This window comes from Thamnophis sirtalis, unplaced genomic scaffold (genome assembly GCF_051295495.1).
Source record: "Thamnophis sirtalis isolate CommonGarterSnake01/CBP01778 unplaced genomic scaffold, rThaSir2_p1.2 scaffold_9, whole genome shotgun sequence".
NCBI lineage: Eukaryota > Metazoa > Chordata > Lepidosauria > Squamata > Natricidae > Thamnophis > Thamnophis sirtalis.
Genome location: NW_028261389.1, coordinates 29,623,927 through 29,630,356, shown reverse-complemented (window position 1 = coordinate 29,630,356; position 6,430 = coordinate 29,623,927).

Below are 6,430 nucleotides of genomic sequence, written 5' to 3'. Positions count from 1 at the left end.
GCACTGAAGAATGAGTAGATAAAAATAACCTAACCTAAACTACTACCAAAATTATATACATTTTGTTTAGATCGAAAGGTGTCAATTTACATGATTACTAATTAGCCCTACATCCACTTCAGAGCAAGGAACCTACCACATAGTATACAAAGCCTTTCAGAAGATTGATGCTTGCTGGAACTATACAGTTCAGGTAACATATCTAATGTAACCCAGGGTGAAATTCAGCAAGTTCTGACAGGTTCTGGAGAACCGGCAGCTGAAATTTTGAGTAGTTTGGAGAACTGGCAAATACCACCTTTGGCTGGCCCCAGAGTGGGGTGGGAATGGAGATTTTGCAATATCCTCCTCCTGACATGCCCACCAAGCCACGGCCACAGAACCGGCAGTAAATTTTTTTGAATTTCACCACTGATGTAACCTCATGCCTTCATCATTTTTAATGTTAAGCTTTCCAAAACCATTATTTTGGCAGGAAAAAAATGCTATTGGCCATCCTCACTTCTTTCAGCGATGGACATGTTCATAAGTAGTGCCATAATTTATTTTTACATTTAATTCTTGACTTACGACTACATTTGGGATCAGAATTTCCATTGCTAAGCAACGTAGTTATAACCTGAAGCATGTGACTGCATCATTTAGTGACAGCAATCTTGGCACTCCTTGATGCTGTTATTAAGAGACCGCAACCAGTCATTAGCTGAGGATCCACCCCAAGCTTCAGTTAAGAACTACCTCCACCTCCCCCCACCTATCTCACCCACCCCACCGGCATTTCTGTTCTTTTGGCTCCCTTGCACCCTGCCTTGCAGGAAGGCAAGCAGTCCCAGAACCACTTGGTTCTAGTGTTGCTTGTCGTGTCCTACACACACACAAAAAAGCAGCACTAGAACCACAGTGCAGTGCACAGCCTCACTCCTAAAAGGACTTCCTGCAAAGTCTCATGAACAGTTTGTGAGGCTTTGCAGGTACACTTCCAACACAAACTGCAGAATGCACCCTGTCCCTTGATTCACTTAACTGTCTTGTTTAACAATGAAAATTCTGATTCTTTGAACTTTGAACTTTAATAAGATTTGTATGATTCCAATTGTAATCTTGGTTAAGGACTCCTTGTATTCATTTAACATTTGCTAGAAGCACTATCACTGTCCTGAGAAAGCAAGAAAATCAATTTCCAGATCCCTGGGAGGCCTGGAGTAAATGACTGGTGTGAACTGAAAGAAACAATACCAGATGTATGAAACCTAATGCACTTGAAAGTAAACTAGAAAAAGCCAAGGAGTAAGATGAGAATGTTATGTGAATTCTGAAATTCACCGTACATAAAAAAAAACTACAGAATTTCTTCATCACATTAATAATGAGGTCTGAAACAGAATCTCTAAAATTATTTGAAAGGTTTTAAATTCTTGTTAGAAAGATACAACCATTTGAATGGATATGCATAGATGAATTCAAAATTACGAATTTAAAGGGAAATAGACGTTAGACTTTGTGTAAATATGCCTAAGACTACCCTGTTAAATACTCTGTGGAGTTGAAATTACAATAATGATAGTGAAAGGCAACACACACAATGCCAATGAAAAATCCTTTAGATTAAGGTCACATCTGCACAATGCAATTTGCATATCATGACCATCTGGAAAAGAAGTTTTACTGGCTTCCCTGAATTCTGTTCACACTTCCATGAATTAATAGAGGCTATTGCCCTTCAGTTTTCAAGAACAATTTGTTATATGCTTTTTGCTGATCTAACTATTCACAGTTAAAGAGGCCATGTAAGCAGCAAAAAAAAACCCAACCAAAAAAAAACCCGTGGGGAAGAATGCATAATAAAGAATACATATTTTTAATTAAAAATACATGTCAGCGTGATGCAGTGTGTAACAGCATTGAACTAGGGCTGGGAAACTCCACTTTCATTCTCAGTCATGAAAACTTACTAAGTTCATCATCAGTTCAAGTACTTGCACGTCAGTTGTTAGTACAAAATAAAAACAGATTCCAGGTGCATCCACAGGGGTTGAAGTGCTTTGAAAGCTCAAGGAAGAAAGGTGGAATGTATAACATAATCCAATAAATATATTTTAAAAATCACCTCTAATATTCACACAAGCCCAGAATCTACATTTAATAACAAACTAATCTAGTAAGTAACTAAATAAACATAACACATCCAATTACTACTATTTAAATAGCAATATAGTATCTCTGACTACAACAGAGAAAGCTGTAATGAAGTGAACTTTGTATCAGTTAATCTGTGTATGTCCAGGAGCTGTTGTTGTGCCATGCTGTTCAATGCAATGAAATGTCCTGGTTTTCTTTAAATGAGATTTGAATTCAGGACTCCTAGAAGGCGGAGAGTTGTCCTCTGAGGCACATCAAAGTCTTTTGGTGAAGTAGGGTATCTGAGCATTCTTAACAAGAAGTCTCCTACTTAAAGATGAAGACGTCATGTCTATAGTTCATAGCTTCATGATGGCTTAAAGATGAAGAGGGCATAATAGAGCCAAACTGCTAAAGGCTTTAAAGGTCAAAATCACTACACTGAACTGTACCCATCACCCTAGAGAAAATATAACCCCAAAGTATTGCTGTAATGAAGTATTGTGATCCTACAGCAGCAAAAGACTGGACCGATGTCAGAATAAGTGTCAAATAATAAGCTTCAAATGCCTTGCTTCAGAACAGATATTTCTACAGTATAAAATGGAAGATCTTTAGTTATCATTAATTAATTAATTATAATTGAATAATGTAATTTTATTATAATATATCTGAATAATTATAATCAATTAATCTTGGTATAACCAATACCCTATTGGGTCACTATTTCAGAGATATAGAATTTCCTTCCCTAAACAGAGACATGGAATGACCAAGGATAGGCAAAAAGAAGAAGAAGAAGAAGAAGAAGAAGAAGAAGAAGAAGAAGAAGAAGAAGAAGAAGAAGAAGAAGAAGAAGAAGAAGAAGAAGAAGAAGAAGAAGAAGAGGGAGCAGGAATGATTTCCTGCTAGCTTCCCTTCTTGGGAATTCTGCAGGGAGCATCAGAAATCTTCCCTTTGTAGCAGACAGCTAAGTGGCTGCTGGTGGGTGGGGGAAGGTGCAAGACTTGCTGGGAAACGGTTATAGAACCCTGACTGACTGCAACAGCAGCCAGTAGCATTGAAGAAGCCACAATTTCCCCAAATTTCATTTTCTCGGGAATGATGGGTCCCAGAATTTAGACCCTTTCTGTACATTAATCCATTTGAGATAATCTTATTTCAACAGTTGCCCTCTGGTGCACTATTTCACCCAGTTAAAGGTCGTGATGAGAATGCTAGTGGCATACAGATAGGTTGGATTTGTACTACTACTAAATTCCAAAACATATCAGATTGCAATGTTGGAATTTCATCTTTTAAAGCAGGTTATGGGAAACTGCTTCAATAATAACATGTTTTCAGAATGAATGGGCTGTTTTCCAAAGCACTGCAATTTACTTCTATTGCTTCCTCTGAAAATGTTTGACTACGTCAAGGCTTGGCACTTGGATAGATCTGTTTGAGTCTACCTTTTCTAGTGTTGGAGTACAGTACATCTGTACTGTACTGCCCATCATGCAATGCTTTACATTTTTCTTAAAGAGGTTTGTTGTCTTTCACAGCCTCAGAAACAACATCCAATGTCAAAAAGCAGGAATAGGAATATTGTGTAGGTAAACATCTAATATTCCAAATTTGCACCCAGACCTGCCTCACCTCTAGACATGGCTAGGAAAATGTTGTTATTTAACCTCAACCAACAGGTTCCATTTCTTCATACCAAACCAAACAATGCTCCCCCCCCCCCAAACGCTGAGCTTCATTCTTACATAACAGCAACATAAAGTTAAAGATAGGAATATGTGCAAGTAAACTCTGGCTTTTTTTGAAGGATGAAGGCAAGGTTATAACTCTTTAGCTGTATGTAAAAAGCTGGAGATGCTGCAATTTTCATAACTAACAATAGTCACTAAAATGAGTAAGAATCACACCATATGTAATTATGCAATACAGTATCATTCATGTGTAGGAAATTCATCTTTTATCACACTGATTAACAGAACAAACTAAGGCTATCTAAATGGTGCCCAGTGGTACTAAACTGAATGAAATGATATTAAATATATACTGCATGATTTTAAAAATAGTTTGTTGATTACATATAGACATCACTATAAGTAATATTTACACATACACATATATTATATATCACAATGGTTGGGTGCACAACACAACACAAACCATTTTATATTATAATATGCTGTGTGAACCCAAGTTAAATCTTTAACACTGTTGCTGGATTAATGTTTATGTAACATATTCAAAATTGCAGAATTTAAACACTATCATTGATAATCACAGTATAAGGATATAAAGACATCTCTGCTAAATTGGTGACAAAGTTCTACCTATTTGTCTACCTACTACAGTGAGTAGACAACCAATTCCTGTGGGAAGTACATTCTCTTGTTCAACAACTTTAACAATTGGAACTGGGTTTACAAAACATTCCACTCTGAAAGATGATTGGATATTTTATCATGAGACCCCCACCAACCTAATCAATTAAAAAAACTATGACTCCATTATCATATGTATTGTAAAACATAACCTTTGATTTTGGAAATATGTAGACACAATTGATAACCTTATCCTCAATAAATATGAGGTTCTTACCAATATTAATATCAATTCCAGACTTTCATTGGATATTTTTGCGATGTTCAATTGCAGCTGCAGCTATTCATCAGTTAATATAATGTAATGAGACCGTTTACAAACATTTTGCTTCTCCTCCAATATACCAGTTTAATGATGCAGAGAAGGAAAAATACTGTACACTTATTTTTAAATTTTCCAATCCTTATCACATCAAGATAATTAGAAGTATAAACTCGGGTACTCTTAAAATAAGATTTTTGAAAAAACTACTAAGGGTTAATTTACAGTCAAACGTATGTATAGATATAATCGGGTTTAATTATACTTCGCTTTATTGCACTTTGCAGATTTTTTTTACGAGACCTTCCAACAACAAAAAGATTATATGGCTCACTGAAGGCTCAGATGATTACCATTCTTCAGCAAAAAATATTTTTAAATTAAGATATGTACATCTTTTTAGATATAGTAAATACTTTATAGACTTTAGTCTAATATAGATATCTGTTTTACATGCACTGGGGAATTTTTTTTTTTAGTGTAACTTATTTTATTGTGATATTGACTTTATTGTAGGGGTCTGCAATATTTTTGAGATATGCTTGTAATAGTTCAGCAATAATATGATTAAATTAAGAATCGCCCAACTGATTAGACTAAAATTTAATCAAGCCAACAATTTTCTTTCCTACCAGTGACCCAAGATGCCTTCAGAAAGCTTAATAATATATTGTAAATTCAAAAACCTCCTTTCACCAAGCACACCATACTCAACAGTATATATGGCCACTAGTAACTGATACTCCATTTGACTGGGGCTGAATTATTTTCAAGAGGGTTTCCATTTCTCCAAACTGCTGAACAGACCCTTGATTTGGCTCAAGTGCTAGCCACATACTTCGCTCTGCAGCATTTTGCCAGTATTTTTAACAGGTGTACAACCACAATTGAGCCCACAGTTTCTGTTGCTAAGTGAAACATTTATTGAGTTTTGCCCTGATTTGTGACCCTTGTTGCCACAGTTATTAAGTGAAGTTATTAAGTTAGTAACACGGTTGTTAAGTGAATCTGGCTTCCCCATTGACTTGGTCGTAGAAGCTGATCATATGACCCCAAGGCACTGTAACTGTCATAAATATGAGTCAGTTGCCAATCATCTGAATTTTGAATCACATGACTATGGGGATGCTGCAGCTCCTAAGTGTGAAAAATGGTTGTGTCACTTTTTTCAATGCTGTTTAACTTCAAATGGTCACTAAATAAACTGTTATAAGTCGAGGACTATGTGTACTACCCATAAAAGAGCCGACTGTGCCTTTAATCTGAATCAATTTTAGCTTGTGTCTCAGTCTCCCGTTAGCAGTGTTGTATTGCATTCAGTGGAATTTAAGCTTTGCAACCTTTGCAACCAATGAGAAAACTTTATTTTTATGTACCTCCCGCCTTTCATCCTGAGAATCTTTATTCTGCATCTTCCCATTGTGATCCTGTGTGTACACTTTCTCCAATGCTTCTAGTCCTAAATACTCTTTTATTATTTGCTCTCCACTCAATGTCAACGTCGCATATGCCGTAAACACCAACACTGGGTAAGATGGAAGCAGTACGCTCTAAAGCCCCACCCCACCACCCCGCCTTTACAAATATGGCGGCTTTGGTTCTACTGTTTTAAACTAACATCCGCCCGGCAGAAAGATGGCTGATCTGCCTCCTTTCACGTCAAGGCGTA